At 25.4% G+C, this 25086-nt stretch overlaps 1 long non-coding RNA gene across 1 annotated transcript in view; it reads right to left on the reverse strand.

The window, feature by feature from the left end:
- The window catches only part of LOC112604318, a 149360-nt gene that overhangs the window by 17312 nt on the left and 106962 nt on the right, over positions 1–25086 (reverse strand). Inside the window, exon 4 of the long non-coding RNA XR_003115217.1 lies at positions 19241–19381. This is a non-coding gene — a long non-coding RNA (uncharacterized LOC112604318). The remainder of the gene's footprint in view (positions 1–19240; positions 19382–25086) is intronic.

The raw sequence follows: 25086 nt of genomic DNA on the forward strand, positions 1-25086 counted from the left end.
TTATCTAGGATATTGATGACTTAAATTTGTATTGCTATTTTATGGAGTATAAATAAAATAACGGCTTTGAGTTGGAACAATTGACAATATATTTTCCAACGTTAAAATAAACTGTTGTAACGTAAGTCATTCATGCCCAAAAACACTGTTGTGAAAAAAAAGTCGAAATTGTTAATGAGTAAGTGTATTAGTAACCATTAAAGAAAAAAAAAATAATAATAATAACCAAAATAGAAATTGTATTTTAATATTCTAAATTAAAATAAGAAGACAATAGAATTATAATATATACCTAGGTACTGTGGATAAAATAATTAACAAATATTTGTATATATAAACGTACAATAACGCACAAAAATAATCTTTTCGAAGAACTAACTAATGTATTTTTCATATTTTTGTCTTTAAAACTTGAACTTTGAACCATTCGAATAGTTTTTATTTTTTGGAATTCAACAGATCAAAGTTTTTATTTTACATTTAAATTTTTTATCGCCAAATTTAAAACTAAACGTTATGTAGATATTAATAGCAATTTTGCTTAAAACATATTTTTTGCCGTATGTAAATATCTTTCTAGTATCCATTCAAAAATAATTTTAACTATTTTATAGTTATCATTTATATATACACATTTTAGGTAGTTGAAATAGTCTTAGTGAATTGCTGTTATTTTGCCATGACAATGTAATAACTTAGTTTAATCAATTTGCGATTTCATTAATACTGTATCATTTTTTTTATAAATTAAATGTACTATATATATATTATATATTATTACGCGTGTATATTGCAATGAATCAAAGAGATAGTATTTTGCACACCTTAGAAGTGTTGAGAATGTCTTTAGTTTTCATCATGGTATACTTATTGAATTAATTGGCAGAAAATTATAATGAACAGTTTTTTTATTACTAAACCATATAGATTAGTTATTGATATCGCTAAGGGTTTATTCAGCTAGGTACTGAAATTAATCAAGTTTTAAAAATATTCATAAACTATTAAGTCATGTTATTTAGATGTCTAATTATTAAAAATACAAACATCTAACATTATAGGATAACTATATAATACATTGATATTAGAACAATAAACAATAGTTTTACATAAATTTCATTGCTTCATTTTTTAACTAATATTTTATGAAAATATTTACGAAATAAATCCGGACAGAAATAGTTATTGTGAGCTAATTAAAATACTTTAGAAATTTCTTTCGATTGATTTTTCTACTGTTTATTTAATACAACAGTACTGATATACTATTATCTAAAGTAAAATGTTATTATTATATACAATAATTATTTGTTAATTTTTTTGAAAATTGTAAAATAATATTTTATCAACAAATGTTGCTAAAAAATGTTTGTAAGCAAATTATTATTGTATTAAACATATTTGATTTCACATAAATGATATCCAAAAACATTTATTATCGTACTGTAATATAATGGCATTTGTGTAATAATGCTAGTTGTACATTTTTATATGCTATTATTCATATTTTTATCGCAAAACGTGTACTTACGTACATTATACATATATATATATAATACATTATAATAATAATTATTGTCCATTTGTTCTACATAATGTTATTAAACCAATATTTAAGAGTTTTATCAGAAAATCAAACAGTATTCCTAATTTGCAAAAACTATTTACAATAGCATTGATAATTTCAATCAGTTAGGCTACTTGCGAAAGAAGTTTAAGTGCAATGAAAAAGATAAAAGCTTGGCTAAGGGAATCGATACTTCAGAATAAATTCGGCGATATTTTTATTTTATATATTGAAAAAGATATGTACAAAAACATTAAAAAAAAAACAATGATATTTTAAATACTTTTGCTGATAAAAACAGATATTTGTAATTAAAATAAAACGTATTATTAATTATTTTTAAATTGATGTTAATTAGTATTTTTTATTACTTATACATATTTATATATTTTATTGGTAATATGTTGTACTTGTATACAGAAAAGGGGTTTGGGGGCAAAGCCCCTGAGGGACACTTTATATTGAATTATAATAGGTAGCCCGCTAAAAATCCAACTAAATGTCCGCCAATGGTAATTTTGTTAGTATAATATTGTATACTAATAATGTCTTAATTATTTGAATATTCTATTCGAATTTGTAGTCTTTTAATGATCCTGGAATAAATTTCATATTATTAAAAGTTAATATAGATACATGAAATTTAGATTTAAAAAGTAGAAAAAGATAAAAAAAAAAGAAATGATATAAAAATGATAGTTTTTACGCGAAGAATGTTTTAAAAAATAGGTAAATATACATAATTCAAGTTTAATAAGCAATTATTTAACAGGAAAAAGAAAAGCTTAAAACAATATTTTCTTTTTGTAAAACGATCAACATAAAATTATGTTAACATTATGGCTGTTTTTTGTAGGTATTTTATTAAAATGTAATTATTTTAAAATATTATTGAACGGTAAAGGTTAAACTTTTTTAAAAACCAAGGTACTTGTTTCTTATATGTGATAGATTATGAGTAGTATATTTTCATTGGAATGGTCACTGTAACTGACGTGTTAAATTTTAATTAAATGATAAATTATTGTGCGTAAGACTGTATACAAGCGAAATACACAATTTCTAAGGATATTTTGTGTTTTATTTTTTTCTATTACCTAGTAGTACTTTAAACAACTTATAACTTTGAAAAAAACACTAAATGTTCGCGAGTCACGTGAGCTTTTACAATTATATTATTAAAATATTGATATATCATTAAAAATAAATACATGCATACAGATTATTGTGTTTGAAATGTAATTGTTAGTTACTATTACATCCGATTCTGATGCAAACAATATGAAATATTTACTAAAATTGTTAGATTTTTTTTTTTTTTATGTGGTTAAAAAAATAATAAAAAACAAAATAAGAACTATTATGAAATAAATTGTTAAAATCAAAATATTGAATAAATTCACTGTATATGAACTTTTACAATTAAGACTTTAAACTTTAAACGATCTTTATAGTTGATAATTAAGTATTCTGATATTAGTTTGTGTTTTTATTAATTATAAGTCTTAAAATTGTGTTGTATCTCTTTTTAATCATGTTTACTTAATTCGGAATGTAAAAAAGTATATCTAAGTAAAATATAATAGGGATATGTTAATTATTGCTAGAATCTAAAAAATTGGTTCATAATAATTGCAGACAATTCTTTTTAATCGAACTTAATATAATCTATTTATACTGCATATTTAATACAAATTATAATTAGTTTTAAGATTCAAATTAAAAATTAATTTTTTTTTGCTTTGTGTCTCGTGAACTAGTGAATATATACATATATTTTTTTAAGAATTGTAATTTAAAACATAAAGATTAAGATTTTTAGAAGCAGTTCTCATGCAAAATGGCTTAATGTTTCCGAGTTAACTACTTCCATGCAGAGGAAAATTAAATTTTCTACGTATCAGTTGAAGTAATTGGCCTTAACAAGTAACAACGTGCTTAAATGATTGATGTCCAATATGATGAAGCAGTGTATATATAAGGATAGACGATGTTGAAAACCAGCAGTGATTTAAGTGTTATACACATTATATGCTCGTGGCCCGTGTATTTATTCAATTCCCTTTTCCCTTAACAGGAAACCATGGTTATAAATGTTTGTTATAACTTTTCTCTTTTAGTGAACAGATTGAAAATTTCGAGACACTAAAATATTACATTTTAGTTTCTTGTTTATTACACACATTATATGTTTAAGCATTTACAAAAATGAAATTTCTTAAAATAAATTTTTTATAATGTAACACTATAATAATTTTAGTCAATTTTTTTATACTATAATTATTATTACAAGTATTGGAAATTAATTTAACTAGAATTTTTTTTTTTAGTTGATTTTTATCCAAATTAATATTGCATTATTATAGTATAATATTATTTATAAGTTGAGAATAGAAATAGAATAATACAAATGTTTCAAATATTTATTTCATACTATTCAAATATATAATATTATAATACATATCATAATTTTCTGTACATGATTTTTTTTTGTATATAATTGACTACTGAGTAATTGGGCTCATATAAGTTATTTTTAAAATTGATAACGTGTGTAAGTAAAATTAGGATTTCATAATTTTAAATGTTTTTAATAATAATCCGTTATTGCTAAACGGAATTAAACTTTTATTTTCCAGTATCAATTAAAACTCAATTATAGTTATGAGCTTAAATTTCCGAATTATGATGAAGATATTTAAAAAGCTTAATTTTGTCTTGTATTCGAGTACTATATTGTGCATATTTATTATGTTACACGATATAATAGGATAAATAAGATATTCGTATTTTTGATTGAAATAATTTATAATATATTCCAAATTTAAATCAATAAAAAGTTAACACAGTACATGAATACATGATTATTAAATATACGTTCAAGTACAAAAAAAAAAACCGTGATATTTAAAATATTTTATTTTTTGTTACAATAATACTTAATATATTGAATACTTTTCACTTTTCAGTGTTGTAATTTCAAAATATAGTGGTTGAAAATATTATTAACTTGTTATTATTTCGTATATTTTTTAGAAACATTTTTCGAGATGGTCTATATATGTTTAAGTAGTTGGAATTCAGTTGGAAATAAACGATAAATCCTTCACGTCTTGCCGCCTTAATAAAGTAAACACGGTGAGAAGTCTGTCGTCTCTTATATGTGTTATTATACAAGCTGTTTTTAAATAAGAAAAAACAACAAAAAATAAATAATAAATTATCGTTGGTCTGAAAAGTATTTTATAATGTCGTCTAAGAGAGGGTATTGTACATAATAAAATTTACTATTATGACGTATGAAAATCGATACGAACAAAATCTGTGTTATCGTGACGGGCATTTTAATATGAAATAAATTTTATAAAATTGTGCACGGGGGCTAGGTATTGTGTATAATATTATAATACGAATATTGAATAATATGTTTGGGATGTACAATGCATATAGGTGGCCATAATGGTATTAGAACGATACACGATATGTACGAGTATAAGTGTAATATTGTTCTAGGTATACGGGTAAAAAAGTATTGTGATATAGACACGTGCAGTGTACACGCACGGGGCGCTGTTAGTGGTAGTGTGAGAACAGTCGTGATTTCATGACTCTGTTGTGCTTTAGGTTTGTTGGGGATATTGGTGGTGATGTGGAGAATAGGGGATGGTGGTGTTGGTAAACCGTCATGAAACAAACGCGATGACGAACGATCTCGGGCGGAGAATGGGTATAAAAAACTTCGCCGGATATGCTCGCGTACCGCGGCGGGTTGTCGAGGAGAAGGAGAAATGCGGAAGCGAGCAGGTGGCGTCCAGGACTTTAATACCGTTTCGAGAATCCTGCGATTGCAACAGACTCTGTAGCAGTATCCATTTATACAACATACGGTACCTGTGAAAACGTGAATCGAGATTCGGACATTGTTCACAATAATTATTATTATGTACGATACCCGGACGGTATTATATATTATAATAAATCGTTTAAACGGATGGGACGCGAGCGGAACTCGCGAACAACAAACTGTAGACGTGCGATAGATTTTCAAACCTTTTCCTCTCATATTTCTCGTTCATATTGCACACTGAACGATTTTCTGTTCAGCCGTCACCACCTGTACCGTTGGACTAGTGACGGTAATAATAATAATAATAATAATAATAATGACAATTATTTTTATTATTTCGTGTCTTTTTTACTCTCTTACGGCGTAAAGCTATCGGTCTGAACGCGAGGTGCTATTTGCCATTCCGTTTTATATATGTTTGGTACATATTATCTATAGTTTTAAGTTCCTCTGAAGCACAATAGTATAATATATAATATATTCTTGAATAACAGAACAAAACTTTTACTTTTTTCAAATGGTAATCCTTATATCTTAGTTGTTTTGTTATATGAGATACAGAATGTTTAGATATACTATATATATATATATAATATATATTATACATTATACGGAACTATAGTAGATAAAAAAAATAGATAACAAACTTATTGAAATTTTTCACACCGTCCTACAATACCTATCTACTAATAGATTAATAACGGACAACAGCTAGTAATAAAATAACATATGAAATAATAGGATAATAATAAATTACGTCATTATGTATGGGCTTCTGAACGGAAAAACTTATATTACATTACCATTTAAAAAGTAAATTACTAAAAGTAATATAAATGTATGATTAATATCCTCATAAATATAGTCTAATAGGCCTTCTCCGTTCAGAATAATTCTTTGTATTCAATGATTTGTCAATGAATTTTTTTTCAATACATCCATTATAGTGGAAGTGATGGCAGAAATTGGGAGATAGGTCTGAATACTTGACAACTGAGCAGAAGAAAAACTCTCTTAGAACCAGGGATATCTCTTTGTTATTCTATATTAACATGATTTTTTTAATTTTTCTAAGCTATTGCACAACGTCTTATTATTAAACATAAAATTGTTATTATATTTAATACAAACATGTTTTAAATTAACCTAAATGTATCTTTTGAAACAATGAGAGGTTTTTATTATTTATTTAATTGATTTATTTATAATTGTGAATCAATACATTTTTGAAATGTTCAAATTTTATCAGCTTACAGTGCTGACACACATTTTATGTGTGTATTATATATTATTTATAGATATATATATTATAGTAAAATATTATGATAACTTTTTATAGAATAAAATTAATTACAATTATGTTAACTTTGGAAATGTGGTGTAATTCATACAGTAATAAAATGCTTTTTGTATATAATATACCATAGAATTTAATTATTTATCATCAAATCATTTTTTTGTTCCTATGAAAATAATTATGTTAGAACTTGCTAGAAAAAAAAAAAATTGAGGATTAAGTTTACTCATCTATAAGTTTTTTAATTAAAATTAATGGAGATTTTGAGCTACGGTTATAGTTAATTTATTTTTTACGTGGGCGGTGATTGAAATTTGAATTCAAAGTAATATTTTGTGAAAATGTATTTAGTATAGTAAATTGAACTGTCAAGTTGCTGAAAATTATTAAAAATGTTAGCTATGTACTTAATAGTATAAATATTTACCATTCAACCAAGGTTTAATATTGTGTAGATATTAGTGTTCTTATTCTTAAAACAAAAATTATTATTTGATAATCTATCAACTTATTTAATAATTGTAATGTAAAAACGTTCTATTTAAAAGTAAACTGTTAAACTTTTCAAAATTGGTCGTTATTAATGTTTATATTATCCTTAACCAGTTAATTGTTAGGAAACGAATTAGTTGTTTGTGAAAATTTCATTTCATATTACAATATTAAATTCTTGCTTATTATACAAGTTATACGTATGTTGTGTGGATTATACAGACAAGTAGCAGAAGAAATAAAAACTGTTGAATAAATTAAACAGAAATAATGACAACTTTATTAGTTCACCACTTTAAACGAGTTATTAATTGTTAGATTGATTTGTTTTACAATGATAGCTGTCAATATAATGTAATGTTTACATTACGGGTAAAATTTTGTTAGGATTATTTGAAAAGTGACAGGGGACTAAATTATTTCACTAATACTTGAATTAAAATTTATTTTGTAGATTTGTAAATTAAATATATGCAAGTTTAATTTTAAAGAAGCTACTGTTGATTTGCAGGATATAAAATAAAGCCCAAGTTCCAAAAAATATCCATCATTTTTTAGGTTTATAATTATAAACAAAGATAAAATGGAAACTAAATTCAGAACAGAGAGTTACATTCCTCCTGGGCAAATTACCTATCTTTAAAAAATATTTAGATTTAAGTATAGAGATTATAACTAACTAAAAATTACTTAAGACGTTTCAAATAAATTTTTTTTTTTTTTTTTTTGATTAAAGAAAAATACAAAGTGATTAATTTGTTGATGAGTTAGAAACGTAATTTAAGAAAGTGTATTTTCATAAAACTGTTCTGTACTTAATTATACTTTTGGTATTTAAATTATTATTACGAAAAAAAATATATCTATTAAAAAAAACAACAAAAAACACACTTAAATAGAGAACCTTTTCCAAGAAAAACAATTCTTAAAAGTTATGGTATCATGTGATTTTTAAGTATACTCAAAGATTTTAAGTTAGTTAAAAAATAAAAGTAATTTTAAACGGATTATATATTAAACATTGAAATTGGAGTACTTATATAGTATGGTTTTAGTAAATAGTGTTTTTATTTCGTTTTTTAATATCGATTCAATTGAATAATATTATCTAATTTTGGTGTTAAATTTAATTTAATTTAAACGTCTTACACGTGAAATAAATTTATGTCTAGCTTAGCAGTTATTATTGAATAGTGTTCGTTACTCGTAGATGTACCTAAAACTCTTAATAAACATTTATATTTAACAAATAGAAACAAATGAACGTATTTGTTTGGATGTTAGAAAAGTAAAAATATGAAAGTATTTAAAAACTTTAAAAATATTATTATATAGATAAGGGGGGGGGGGTCGGGAAACTTATTCTCCTTAAATTTTTTCCAAGTCTTTTTAATCAGAAAGTTAGTACTTGGTACTACGCATATGTAATTGTTAGAAAATACTATAGACATATTAATATAGACCCTAAATTTTTGTTCAAGTTTATTTTATTCTTGCGAAAGCATTAAATAGTATCCATTTGTTTATGCGCTGATATCAAACGAAAAAATGTTCGAAAAAAAAAATTGATGTATTTTATAGCCAACTTGAAGCAGGTATATAACAATTTTCTTAAAAATACATTTATTCATGTGGATAAACAAATTCTAAGAATTGTACAGAGTTATGAAGTTAATACTTAAGTATAATTTTTTCATTGAATCGCCCAAACTATGTTACTTAATTATATACAATGTTTAAATCAAAATATTTTTAACGATTTTTAAGTAATAAATTAATTTAAGTGGTTTCATTTTTAATAATTTATCTCGAGCAAAATGAAGAGTTATTGTTATTTTATAACAACATGATGCTTTTTCGTATAATAAAAATTATCGAAGAATTTAACGAAATTACAATAAATAGGTTTTATTTCGAATGCTAGACAGTAGACACTTATACTTTAGGTGGTCAATTATTAAATGAAATATTGAAATAATAAATAATTGAATATATTTACAATTTTATATACGATAATAAATAATTATATTTGTTCACGATTGATACTATAGTATGATTGTTTGTTAAATTGCTGAAAAATATAGAAATATTATTAGGAACCTTAAAATATGAAAATTATTCTAACGTTATATTGATATGACAAATAAATAGTTATATTTTAAGAAAATTTTTAAGTTGAAATTGCTATCGTAATTTAATCACGATTTATGATTTATGTATTTAAAGTTAATACAATTTATGGAAATCATTTTTGTTTGACTCGTTGTTAATTACTGAATTAAGTTAAATACTGGTTAAATATCAATTTATGGAAATTAGTTGAACGTATTCTCTTTATAATTTATATGAAATTATTTATTTAGAATAAAAGCTCGAGGAATATAATTATAAAATCAATGAAATGTATGGTAATTATTTTTAAAATTTTTTTTAGATATAAATCTGACGAATAATCAGTGAATGACGAAACAAATCTGATTAGCCATGTAAAATTAATTTGTATTTTTGTTCGTGTTAATGAAAGTTCTAGACGATGAGAAGGGTACCGTCGAACGGTTACAATGGAAAGCCTTCCATTACACAAAGTATACAATGTTTTTCAACTTTAGAATTTGTTCCAGATATTGAATTAATTGTTAACTTTTCACTCCTTCTCCCCTATACATTGTTGTACAGTGCTTTAAGTGATTGGCCCTCTCAGGTCAGGGAAAATAAATCTCTTCTGGATTTGACAGGCACTGAGAAAGGCTAACATATCGTTGAATTGTCGCTAAATAAATGCCGGTGTAAAAATTGTATGGAATTCCGTTAGTTTGGACGGAGAAAGAAAAAAATCGCATTCAGTCCTTACCAAAAATGGGTTTTCTTTATTATTTAGTATATTAAAAAAAAAAAAAAAAAACATAAAAGGAAACCAATTATTATATTTTTTTTTATGTTTATGTCTTATTATTGTACCATGAACAATTATTGATAAACATTATTTGGTATCTGACATACATACGAGTGTTTAGACGATATGGCATAGAAATATATTATCAAAGTATTCTATTGAATCGAATGAAATATTCACGTGTATTTAGTTCTTTTAAAGATATAATACCGGAAAAGTCTAGTTGATAGCTAAATTATAATAATAGATTGTTGATAGTTATTGGGATTGTAGTAAACCCAAATTCCATGTAATTATTCTAGTTATTATAATATAATATAATATAATAAATTATAAGTAGAGTATAATTTATGCTGATAACTAATGTAGGTATTTATAGTATTCTATGGTGAATAGGTAAAGCCTAGATCAAAGGTGGAAATAACAAGTTGTTTTCACTATGTGAATAAAAATGTATAGCAGAAATTAACAAGATGTAAAATTAGAATATAGAATAATCATGCCACCATACGTCATTGAAAGGACCCATAAATACGGGTAGAGCACCTAGCATTAGTAGAGAAAGTAGTTAACTGTAGACTTACGTACAACGAGCTCACGGCAGTAAGTTTTAGATTCTTTTAAGTGTTTTAAAGTTGTACAAATAAAATATTTATTTTCAATTGTAAGCTATAAAGTGAAGTGTTCATTTATTTCAAATACTGAAATACCTACCTTCCTCGATACATCTCAAAACTACGTCGAACGTGCTACGTTGTTTAAATAATAATCATGGTACCAATCGCAGTGTCCTGCACAGTGATCACTACATGATGCTAAGTTAAATTGATCATAGTACCGTTATAAATATAATATTTGAGGTGTAGTGTACGTACACATTCATCAATAGTTAAATACGGTACGAACAACTGAGGTATTTTCCAATTTGATATTTTTATAGAAATCTAGTAATGAAAAATATAACTTTTGAAATATAAATTATGTAAATTTAGAAAAACTACGCCTTGATCATTTTTTAAAAAGAATAAAGTAGTTTTTACGTATAAAGTTAAAAGTACATGAATATATTTTAAATGAATGGTCTGTATTACATATAGTATATATTAAAAATGTTCTATAGATATAAAAAATGTGCAGATAATTTTGATTACCATTTCCAAAGTAAAAACTAGTGTAACGAAGATTTATAGGAATAATAATAGTGGTAAAAAAAAAAAATAGTGATTTCATTATTAAACTGCACTATGATATAAATAAAAGGTGTGTGTATGTATTTAAACTGCATAAAAAAAATATTAGTGGCCATAAAAATGTCTTCGATATTATTTTATGCGAAGAAAAATTGTGTATAGTGTATACATTCAAAATAATAATTATATAAAATGTTTAAAGAAAATATTAAAATTGAGTTTAAATTTATCAATTTACAGATCGTTAATTTACAAGCAAAATATAAAACCTGATTGAATTCATCCAGATCAAAGTTTAAAAAATCGTTTAATATAAACCAATAGTATATTATATTTCTTAGTAAAGATTTAAATACAATTTAAAATTTATAAGATTAAACTGTAGTTGACCAATCATCGTTTAATTTTTTTTCTAAATTTTAAGAATAAAAATTTTAATATTTATTTTATCTATAATAGCATACTAAATATTTTTTCGTTTCTGAATTTTTAAATAAATCTAAAAGCTATTAAAAAAAATGTATTAATACATTTTTTAACAAAACTAATTGAATAGTGAATACTGTAGTAATATTTTCGTCAGAAATATTAAATATGCACCACTGTCGCTACCAACTAGTCGGTTCATTACTCAGAGAATATTACAATTAGATACGAATACTAGTTTAGAAATATAGTTAGTAATTTATCTTTTGTTTATTTTTTATCTATAGAAATATTCATAATTTTATTTTTATTTTTTATTTGTAGAAATATTCATAATAATTATTTATAACCATTAAGTATTCTTGAGACAAGTTCCTAGCAATGTTTTGGTATAAGGTACTAAATACAATTTTAATTTATTGTTTGCTAGTGGCTTTTGTTTGTCATCTGTACAGTAAATTACATTTTAAGGGGGAAGATTTTATAATGTTTCAGAACAAAAGGTTTATTTTGTTTCTACGTAGGTATACATTTATGTGTAATATGTATATATTAAAATGATTATTATGCAGCCGTAGTATACTACGTAATAAAATTAATAGCAATATGTATCATTTCTGATGGTTACCCAAAATTTATTAATATCATGTACACATATAATATATGTTATTAATAAACTGTATTGAATATTATTACAAAATTTAGGAATTAAAACGATTTATACTGTAAAAAAATGACAAGATATTCCAGTACAAATTACACTCTTACATATATTATATATTATACTTTATTATTATCATACCCATAATATTATCATCTTAAAGTCCAAAATTGAAATTAATCCTTAAATACTAAAATATGTAAGTTCCACCACCATCCATTTAAAACATGTCTTACTGCTTTAATATTTAGACATAGAATTAGAATCAGATATAACCGATATAAGTATTTATATGAATAGTTATTCCACTGGATTAGATAAAACACATGCATTGACTATTATATTTTATTTCTTTTTATATTTTAATCGTAAAAAATAATATGTATACGGTTTAAGAAAAAATGAAAAATAGAAAGTAATAGCGGTAATTTTGTAAGTAGAGATTTTAACTAACAGCTCGTATAAACCACTTATATCATTTTATTTACTGGTTAAATATTAGGTTGACATTTTAAGTGTTACTACATAATAAAAAAAAGTTTTGATGAAAATAAACTTTACTGTATGGCTCAAGGAAATCGTGTAAATTATCGTTTGCTGTATTTTATCGTTTTCGTTTTTTATTTTTTTATTTATTTATTTTTTATCGATGTAAAAAAACTAACAAATTGTAATGTCAAACATGCTTTAATCCTATAAACATAAAATGATTATATATTTTGGTGATAAGTATGGTGTACGTACAATATAAGATAACGCTATCAGTACATTTATATATAAAAAACAATTTTATTTTTAACGAATAGTAATTGAACCTAAATATATTCGTATATATTTTTTTCAACTAAATAATATAATCGTTGAATAGGTAAAGTTATCCGAACTTAAATAGGATATGTTACAGGAGGTATTTAATTCGCTAAAAAATTACCGGCTGTTGTTGGATACACGTAACTTGTTAATGTGGGTTGCTTCAAAATGTGCAAATACTCTGTCGGGATGAGAAAACGAGGTTATGGGAAACACTGTCTGCATTACACGCTTTGTGAATTTTTTACCAGTCCGCTCGTATTATACTATCTCTCTAAGTATTTTATTTGATAAAACATCACTGCCGGACCGGCATCATCTGATAAAGCGAATCAAAATGGGACAATAGTGGAATGAAAAAAGGTTCTTGATATCCTTTTTTCGCCCTTTTAGTATTTTTTTTTTTTTTTATGTTTTTTTATGGAAATCTAGTCATTATGTTGTTGAAGCGATTTAATCAAATTTTATTTTATAGTTTCTTAGTAGGTATTACTGGTAATAATATGGTGGGTGATAAATTTATTTATACTTTAGTATCTGGAACAGTATTACTATGAAAGTTTATGCTCCTTCTCTATGAAAAAAATAAATATACAGCTGGTTGTTTATTCATGGCCAATGGCTATTAATTAGGTATAATAATATTTCTACCTTAGTCATTATTATTGTACATATTATTATCAGTTTACTTGTATTGATATCGATTTTAATTTATCCATATAAAATTTTTCACGTGGGATTATATTTTACCTGCCATTACACATAAGTATATTGTATATTAAATATTTAGTTTATTGTACGTCAATCTAAAAAACTCGACTGCCCTACTAGACGTAATATAATAAAAACACTTGCAAATATCTCATGGGATGCCCAATCTCTTATTCTTATAAAAATATATAAAGCTTTTATTTTTTTTAAACTCGACTATGGTGTTCCATTATTTTCAACTGCTAAACTATCCCATTTAAAAATATTGGGACCAATACACAACATAGAAATCCGATTCTCCATCGGTGCCTTCCGTTCAAGCCCGATTCACAGCATCCTGACATTAACAAGCTACTCATCTTTAGCAGCATGTTTGGAGAAACAAACATCTACAGTAGCTGCCAGAATATCAAGACTCCTCCACGACATCACACCTCATCTAAAATACATAAACAAAACATGGCCCCGAAGCATAGTATCTGTCGAAATTCATTTATGCCCTCACTGGTTTCGCATAATGAACATCAATCTTAATCTGCATACATTTCCCAAAAAACCAACATACCTTAATACATTTAATTATCTATTTAAGAAAAACATATTATCTCTCAATCAAATACAAACACATATATACAGCGATGCATTTATTACAGAAGGTCGTGCCGAAATGGTCATCATACATGAAGATCAACAAATTTAATGAAGACTCCCCGACAAATGCTCCATGTATACAGCTGAAGCTCTAGCCATTCTCAAAGCCATCGAATACATTATTTTAGATACTAACCACAACTATATAGCGATTCTTTATATACTCTCACCAGTCTCTAAAATCTTCACAATCCTGTTGTAATTTAAAAATGATAATTAATTTACAAAATAATTGAAATGTAGTAAAAATATTAGTTTTTATTATACTTTATTATTAGAGCGAATTGGTCTATTATTAAATTTTAAGTTAAAATCATTATTTGTGTGCTAACTTATAAACAAAGATAATGTTTTTAACTTTAAGTTTAATAATGGGTCAATCCAATCTAATGTTTAAGTTAATAATACAGGATTGGTTCAGCTGGACACGAATGGCGATGTTGTGACTGGGTTAGGGAAAGAAAACAAAATAAAGTGCACCGATATCCTTCTAATAATATACTTTATCTTAATTCTTAATGCCATTCATTAGAGTTTATTTTCTTTTTGATTTTAGCTACCTATCACTATTTTCTTATCATTTATTATTTAGTGTTGTAATTTATATTATTCCAGATGAGATACATATCCCCTATAATCTCTTTTTTCTCCAAGCTTGAAAATAATGGCAATGTAACCTAAGAATATTGTAAGGTGTAAAAAAAAAATAATTCATGTGGGGCTGTTTTGTATACATTTGTTCAGTCTCCTCTCTCCTCCTAAAAAATTGATGTGTTGTATATGCAACACATTTTTACACTTCTATTAATAGCTATTAAATATAGAAATTTATATTATTGAAAAAATAAAAACACATTATGGAAGATAAAATGCTCTTCAATTTTTGATAAATTTGTATAGTATTCATTCGTATGTATTATGTTCTTTAAATGGAATTATTTCTTTAAAAGGTTCATAAAACTTATTGATTAAGTTTTGTGGTAAATGCGCTGATTTTAACTTTGTATTATAATACATTTTATAAGACGTTTTTGCCACTTCATGCCATATTTTATTTCTCACAAATCATTTTGTGTAATACGATTTAAAAATTATAAAAATTGTATACGAGGCATTGTGGTACATGAAATAGCTAAAAAATTATGTGAATGAAATTTTATCGAATATTTTAGTTTAATCTTTAATACGATAAAACATTCACAGTTTTATTATTGCAAATATATTCATTATTGTAGTTATAATAAACATTTTATAATTATAAATATTAAAAATTTTAACAAGTGTATTGTTTTTTATATAAATTTTAAATAACTTTTTTCTACTGCATAGAGTATTATATAGTTTTACCATTATTTCTTACTTTACTTTAATTAATGTGTACAATATTAATATAGTTTACCATTAATTGATTTATTATATAAAGTTACATATAAAAAATTATTTAACAAAACATATTTGCTGATGTTATTGTTTTATGAAATAAATAATGATATTCAGCAGGTAATCAAATATTATTGTTAATAATTATAGTGTGCACGCCCATAAATTAATACTGATTTTTGGTGATTATATTATATAAGCGTTTAATCGGTTAAAACTAATCTAATTGGGCTTGGTTTCAAATTAAAACACTGTGAATAAATTGATTTGCCCGATCGATTGTGCGCGATCAATTGACTGGACAAGCCGTTTTATTCACATCGAAATCTCTGATTATTTGCACGACCGAGTCTAAGTATCAAAGATTATCAATCAAACCTCCTCACACTTGATGTAATTTGTTTTCACTCGAGTGGTGCTTATTTAAGCGTATATTTTTAAAACAAAATATCAATACATGGTTTTACGAAACTCACTCCAGCGCAACGTAAAACATTATTTTGCTTTTAGGACTTTTTGTTGTCGTTGTTATTAAGCTCCTATGGAAAACCGCGATTTAAAAATGGCAACACAGTTACGAGTTACCTTATACATATTATACTAAATGGATCTAGGGGTTGTTTTGACTATATCCGATTTGAGAGTAGATAGGTACTACATTGAAGCTCAACGGTGTAAAACTTCCGTTTGTGTCCATCTCTATCATGACTTATGATGTCCTACTCGTATGCCTGCCTACATCTATTATATATTTATATACTATACATATACTGATATTTATGTATACAGTTGTACAGATATAAAGGTTTTACTGTTTTGTTTTTTGACATTATATTTTATTCGGGCGTGCTGTCATCATCATTAATATAATTTATTTTCTACTCTATTGCATTAGATTTGGTTCAAATGATTTTTTGGCACAACAAGCATAAAAAAAAACCTATGGACTTAAATAATCACCATCGTTTAAGAAACTGTAATTCTAATATTTTTAGTTCGAGTTTGTCAAAAATCTAAATAAATGTGATAGCATATTAAAAATTTGATTTATAATAATAATCCATCGTTTAAATTACAAGTGATTAGATAATGTATCTGTATTTTTTTTTATGGTATAGTTTAAATGTTATTAAATTTCGATGCTACTATTTTTTTTTTTTTTAGCATGACGATAGATTCCGCTTTTTACATTTTTTTTTTTATTACTGAAAATAAACTGTCATTTGCTTTCAAAATAACGAAGTGATTTTTAGAGGATGTTCAATAAATAATGATAAAAAGCTAAAAGTAAGATTTAAATGATTTGTTAAAAAAATGAAATCAGTTTAGTTAAAATAATCATCTTTAAAAAAAATAAAGTTAAAAAAAAATGCAAGTTATAATACACTTGTCTAGGTCTTATTTAAGTCTTTGAATGCTATTTTCAATAGTTAGAAGTACATAGACCTTCGTAAGGATGTTTATAACGTTTATGTAATTAAATGGAATTTAGTTAGTACCTATGTATTTTCATGTTAGATAAAAAAAAAATCAAAAGTGTCTCTAAATAAGATATTAAAAAGTTATAAAACTATAGATAAACTATAAAATACAAAAAAGTATGAATAAAAGTTTTCGTTTATGTCGATGTTTAGTAGATGCAATTTATTTTTATTTAGTGTAAAATAATATGTTTTAATATTGTTTTTAAATGCGATATAACATCATACGTCTTGTAATCAATCCTCGAAGTAATAACGTTGTTACATAGCATATATATATTATAACTAGATTAGTTGCATATTTGATTTTTTATTATTACGTTAGTTTTAACTTATAACTCATATTTGATTTTATTGAAATAGAAGTTTTATACCAAACCACTTTTTTTACATTATAAATCTTAGTTATTTATAGATTTAGTACTTTTTACGAGCATCTAGAATATATATGTATTCAAAAAATTTGAACCTATAGTACCCATACAAACTATACATCTTTTTAAAAAAATATTGAAATGGGGTCTTGCAAGGCTCATTACGTTACGCGAGTTTTTTTCGATAGCAAACACAGTTTTGATCCTAGCACAGTGTTACCAATACCAAACCATGAGTACCTATGTTTTATACAATCTAACGATAAAATTATTTCCATAGAAACAATAGTTTAGTTGATAATCGGGAAAATCTAAACATTTTTTTGCAAAATATTATTGCAAAATCGTCTTAATGGTACCCATTCCAAGAAAAAAAGCTTTTCACAAAAAAATCGCTTTATCTATCTGATAAATCTGGGTAGTGAAAGGGATATATTTGTTAGTTTAACGATATAAATCCATATTATTTGTAATATATTTAAATTTATTTTCGTCGAAAATTTATTTATTTTTTTATTTTATTTTCAACGCGGATTTTATTGAATTTAATTTAGTTGTATTCGTACGACGAAAATATTTTATGAAATCTGCGTTTTTCGTGTTTACAGTTAAAATATACAATAATATAAATTATACATAAAATTTTAATCAAAAATAAACAAAATAAACAGGTATATCATTTGTATCAATATTATTGAGATTTGTCGAAAGTACTTATCGAATTTGTGAAAGAACACGACAAGAAGAAAATACATTCATGCATCTAAGTTCCAACTCTAATTAAAATTATTAAAATAATAATTATATCCAAAAAAAAGTATTTAAAGTATGATTAAGTATAATAAAGTATGAATGGAATTATTTTATAATTTTGAGGGGAATTCTAAAAAAGATTTAATAGCCAATCATATATAAAATTGTTTGCAAATATAGGTACTTTCAGATTTACATTTATCATTGACGACAACGACATTTTAATCATTGATATTTTTTCACTGTTATATAAATAAGATGAATAAATAAGTAGGTTTGTTTAATACAAAAAGGATTATTAAGATATATATACTTTTTTCAATTTAAAACTATTAATCATTAAGAAATTGAAAAGATAATGTTTAATATTTTTAATAAATTCATTTATGTGTAGTTAGAGAGATTTTGAATTCAAAAATGGTTAATTCTATCATTAAAACTGTATGTATCGTAAGTCAATGTATAATGACACTTGTTAGAAAAGCGTTCATCAATTTCAATGAAATATCTGTAAAGAATAAAGAGTATTTAAAGAATGCAAGTGAACATTATTTTATTTCGTAAATTAAGCCCTTGTTTGAAGTATTTACTTTATTTAGAATATTAGAATACTACCTAAGTATGGTAAGCAACAATTTTAGAGTTTCATTTAAAACATTTTGGGCATAAAATAAATAAAGTTAAATTTTAAGGTTTAAATTACTTACTGATTTTTATATTCCGTAAATTCGTTGAGAAGTATCAAATGTTGTTGATATATTTTGACGTATAAAATACACACTGATGAGTGATCAATATCGCTGTACCGTGCGCCGTGTGTAAGTTATTAGTCGATTGGTTTGAAAAAACTGAAAAAAAAAACAAACTCATTTGGTAGGAATGCGTTCAATATTTTCATTACGAGAAAATACTTAAACAAACATTACTTTTTATACATTCCAACTTTATAATATTTTATGGTAGAATATTTTATTATTTAAATCTAAAAATTCAACCGCCCATGAAACTTTCAAACAAATCGCGGTAATGTAAATCATTTTTTAACCGTTATAGGTACATACGGGTTTAGACATTAAAGCTTTTAAAAGTGTAGTATTAAATTGAAATCATAATCTCATATAGATGCTGTTGATTAAAATCTAAGAAACAGAAAAAAATACACCATGTATTATGTAGTTTATAATGTACATTTTACAATTATTATTAAAGGCATATAGAAATTACAATTACAATTTACACACTTAAGAAAATTTAATGTGTTCGTTGAATTCGTTCATATTCATTCTTAAATTCTTAACGAGTGCTTAAAATACAATTTTAAATTATAGTGTTATAGCTGTATTACGAAATCATAATTATGTTAGATGGAAATGTATAAGAACAAAAGCGTAAATTAATTAAAACAATGGTTGGTTAAAATATTTAACTTATTATTATTATTTTCGATTGTATTGTGTCCAAATGCAAAAGGAGAAATGCGAAATGGTAACAAACAATAATTCTCTGTTTTTAATTTTTGGAAATTTAACGATGATTGTGACCATATGAGGCTAAGTTGATTAATTTTTTTTTGCACGATATTAAAGTATACGCAGAGAATAAAGTAAAAATACGTGTTATTATTTGAATTTACAAATGTACGGTTATTATTGCGTCTATGTTTCAAGCGCACGTAAAATATGAATAACGGGCTACTTCATAGATATAGAGTCCAGTAAGTCTATCCCGACGGTAAACGCATTTGCTTGGAAAATGTATGCTCCACTGCATGACTTTTCATAACTGTCGGATTTACGCTCTTTGATCTCTCTTTTTTTCTTTATTTATTATTATTTTTTTTTTACTTTGTTCTGTTTTGTCTATATCCACGGACGATTCGAAAAAAGGTTAAACTATGCTCTTTTTTACTTTGGCGGGGTATAGGACTGTACAAGACTGAAAATTGTACTGGGGGAAACACTGCTGCAGTGGCAAACACTTATATTGTTTGGTGCCCGGGATGGCGGTGTGGCGTTAAGCTATAACCGATACGCATCACCGGATGGATGAGGAAACCAAAGGTTCTCCGTTACTCTGTACCTATATATTATAAAAAGCGAGGTTAAACAATGTCGAGTGGCCTGTGCGCAGACAACGTATTGTGTATTATTACATATATAATACCAGATGGCAGATATACTAGATAAAAAAAAAAAAAAAAAACATCATCCTGGGCACCTTCGCATTTTCACAACACACTACACTAAAGATTTACCGATAGAATTTTTTACATTTTCACGATTTTAAGCCTATAATAATATAACACTTTTCGAAAATCGTCTTTAAATTTTAACTGAATCGTATATGTATGGCAAGAATAAGGTTTTTGTGTCTCGCAGGTAAAACCCTGATGCTATCAGCTTTATGACCGCTAGCCGTTAGCCGTATACATATATACTTACTTATATGTTCAAGTATAAATGATTCGCAATAAAACTCGTATTTAAGCGGGTGGTCGAGAATTGCTGAGGGATTAACTAGTGCCATAACTACTCGGACGCCATTATTTATTTAACTGTTACTCTAAAACAACACAGGAAACAAATAAAACAAAAACTAGAGTACATTCAGGTTATACTTTACAGGCTATAATATATTTAATCGTAATAGTGAAAATGTGTGCACTAGTGACAATAATGATTAATTTATACATAATAATATAGGTTCAACATAAAATAGGTAGTGAATAATGTTCTGATTTGGCTGCCAATGTATTTTAAAAATAATATTATAAACGCCATTAATCAAATTTGTCTGGTAATATTTGGTATGAAATTCATACTAAATAAAATGACATAGATGATTTATTTCTCAAGATAAAATTTGAGAATGATGAAATAATCCAGTAGTTTACATTGAATTTTAAATTTTCTTCCGTAAAATATATCAATTATTAAAACTGACTAAAAAGATATATTAAACTTCCTATTAGTATAACTATATTATCCTTTTTAAATAAATATACTGGTATAAATTCAAACGAAGAGTAAAATATTTTATTAGAATAGCTAAAAGGTTGATAAATATTTTGACAATATATCATTTAACATTTAATTTTAGGTTTAATTGTTTGTGTTTGTATGTAAACACGATAAGAAATCGATAATATTCTTAAAATTCAAAAATGAGAGTGGTAACAAATCGGATATAATTTTTATTCAGTTCTCAATATTTTTTTGTTATTATTAGAAAAAACAAACAACAATTTAAGGAAAAATGGGAATTTTTAAGCAAATCCTCTTTTTGAAAAAAATGATTTTGTTTTTTTTTTATGTAACTCGAAAAAAATAACCATAAATACCTGAAATGTTCATAAAATGTTTATATTAACATTTTTTTATTGAAGATTAAATTTTCAAAATACTAAATGTAAAAAAAAAAAATGACTTTAATAGCTATATCAAAAAAACATTTGGTGATATAGTCTAATAGACCGTTTCCGCTCAGAATCGATTTTTGCATACAGTGCGGTATATCATTGAATTCAAATTTAACAGACCTATAATAGTAATGCAATCGACATCTAATGTACAACAGAGCGGTACCAAATTGCCTACCTTTTTATTAATGTGCTTATATTATCATACAAATTGGAATAAACAACTTTATTAGTAAAAAAAAGCTTAGAAAATAACCACAAATTTTAGTTACTAACTACTTAAAAAAACTATATTTTGATGCTGGTTTTAATGTCAGTACAACATGTTTAGTTGTCTATTATTAATCATTGCATTGGTTGAATGTGTTTTAGCAAAGGTACACGACTCTTTATCTTATTTGAAACTTCGACATTATTGTTAACATTATTTTTTACCCTTTTTAAATTTGCGTCTTCTAACCATTAAATAAATAAGATATTGTATGTTGTGTTTGTTATTTTGTAAATTAATGTTTTAATATGAATACATTATTTAAAACAAAAATTAGTTATACGAATGTATTTTATAAATATTTTTTTAGTTTACTAGGATATACATTTTATTAATATTTAACCTTTGTTTTTTAAGAATTACTATTACAAAACATAAGTAGGTACTAAATAAAAAAAATTTACGATTAGGAACGTAGTATAAAGCATTATTCTGTAAAAATATATAAATATATTATAAATAAACGTATTTATTTAAATTAAACAAAAAAAAAAAAAAATGCAAACGATGTTTAATGTTCGAATATAAACAATGCTATTCCTAAATAAACAAACTATTAAAATTTAAAACGTAATGAAATTTAAAGACTTGATTCTCCAATACTTACATATGTTAATAAAAAAAAAACGATTGATCAATGTTTAGATATATTTTATTCAATTGATAACTGTTAACACAGAACACTTATAGAAAATGTGTTAAGCGAGATTCGCATGTGACCATGGGTTTCAGTAAAACTGCCCTCGACCAGGATATTTTGAAATGTTATTTCCGCGTACACCTACATAATAATAATATATTCATCTGTAGTGTGGGTAATTACGGTGCGATTTATAACGATACTGTGTGTGTACGCACACATATAGTATAATAATAATCATAATAATAATAATATAATACAGCTATTATTCTACGTCCATGTATTTTAAATGTTACTGTTGGGGCCAGAAAGAACATATTCATTAAAACCCCGTTATTATTGCGGGATTATAAATCAAGAGCGACGCAATATTTTCCATAGGGCTGAACGGTTTGCTGCAGCAAACAATGGAATGCGTTACAGTCGTATGATATGTTATTATGTGCGCAATATGAGTTATTATATTTTTCATATATTTTCGATTCGACCAGTTTCCATTCAGTCACATGCGCAGCTTCGCATCGCGACTTAAGTCAATTTTTGTTCTCGAATAAACGATATAATATAGCAAAATAACGTATTTATAATGACGCATCTTATAATGGTGTAAACATTTAAAAAGATCTGCGAAGAACACAAGTGGTCGGCTCACGATTTCTAATAATTTGTTCATTATACATCATTACCGCGAATACGGTATCGATTCTGAGCGATAAAATGACTTACGAGAATACAGTAGAAATAAAAATGAAATACGTTTTGAGCACGCGATGAGATATAAATAAACGATAATGATCGTCGTCTTCTGATGTAAAAAATATGTTGCCTCTGAAGCTTACGGGCATTTCGGTGATGATAGCAGCGAGTTTTACACACACACCGACACACGCACGTAATTTATCATCGTAGTCGATTGTTTGAAATTTGTATAGCACATTGATGATGTAGTTAGTAATAATTTCCATTTTCCCCTCGGGTGAATGAAAAACGTATCGCCCGCTGGTATTCTAGATAACATCACAGAGCAATCGAAATGTTCGGCGAAAACTTGCGTTTGCATCAGAAATCATTCTAACAATACATTTTATATTATATTACACTATACTTGCTCTTTAATCTGTTTTTGTACTATCAAACACTTGTGATGTATTCTAAAATTTGGAATAGAAATAATATCAAAAATGATAAATCGCGTAAACTATATTGGCGCGGTTATAGGCCAGTGTTCAAACACACCTCTAAACATCTTGTTTTGTTGCTTACTTATGTTTATTCTTGTATTCTTATATTAATTTAAGATACGCGACTCGTTTATGCTATATTTTTGATTGGTGAATTGTTCAAAAAAGTTAAATTGCTTTCTAATTTATATATTATACACTACTAGTTATAATTCAAAAAAATTAAATATGATATTTTTGATTATCTAAATCACTATAAATTTAGGGTAAACAAATGAAAATTATAAATTCAGTGTGCTTCTAATAAAAAATTGACAATTTAAATCATGTGATTTTTCAAAAGAGAAATTTTAGTTTTCGCACAGACAAAAAAATATCAATATCTCATTGTGTTTTTTATAGTGTTGAAAGGTTTATTGGGTTTAAAACATATTTAATTTCGAATTTCCTAAAAAAAAAAAGCCTAAATAAAACGAATTGGGTTAAGTATGTTAGTTAGCTTGAGGCACTACATTTAATTTTATTGTATGTACTTATTAAACATTCTAAAATGTATTGTATTAAATTTAAACTTATGATAAGAAAACATTTTTAAATAAGTATGATCCACTTATTAGTGTTGTATAGTATAATGAGATATTCTGTGTATTAAAAACGTTTTTATAATTGCCGCCAATTCCTGTATAAATGTATAATTAATTTTTTTCAAGTACAAGTACAACAATTGTAAAAATAAGCGATAAAATGATCATTATTGCATATAATTGGTTAGCTATCGAACATTCATTATAAATATAAGTAGAGGAATACCTATAATGTAAAAAACAATTTTACTATTTTCAAAAAAATCTATTAATTTCTGTAATGATATGAAAAATACGTGAACCTCAAGCCCCTAAATTGTTTTAATACAGTTCTCATGCACCCATTTCACTTGCGTAAATATGTTCTCAATGAACAAAATATTTCTCGTTCAACCGATAGTGTAATAATTAGGGTTATTATTTAAAATGCAATAAATTGTGGCTTCGCAGAATATTATG

Source organism: Melanaphis sacchari, unplaced genomic scaffold (genome assembly GCF_002803265.2).
Source record: "Melanaphis sacchari strain LSU unplaced genomic scaffold, SCAv2.0 Contig11_pilon_pilon, whole genome shotgun sequence".
In the NCBI taxonomy this organism is placed as follows: domain Eukaryota; kingdom Metazoa; phylum Arthropoda; class Insecta; order Hemiptera; family Aphididae; genus Melanaphis; species Melanaphis sacchari.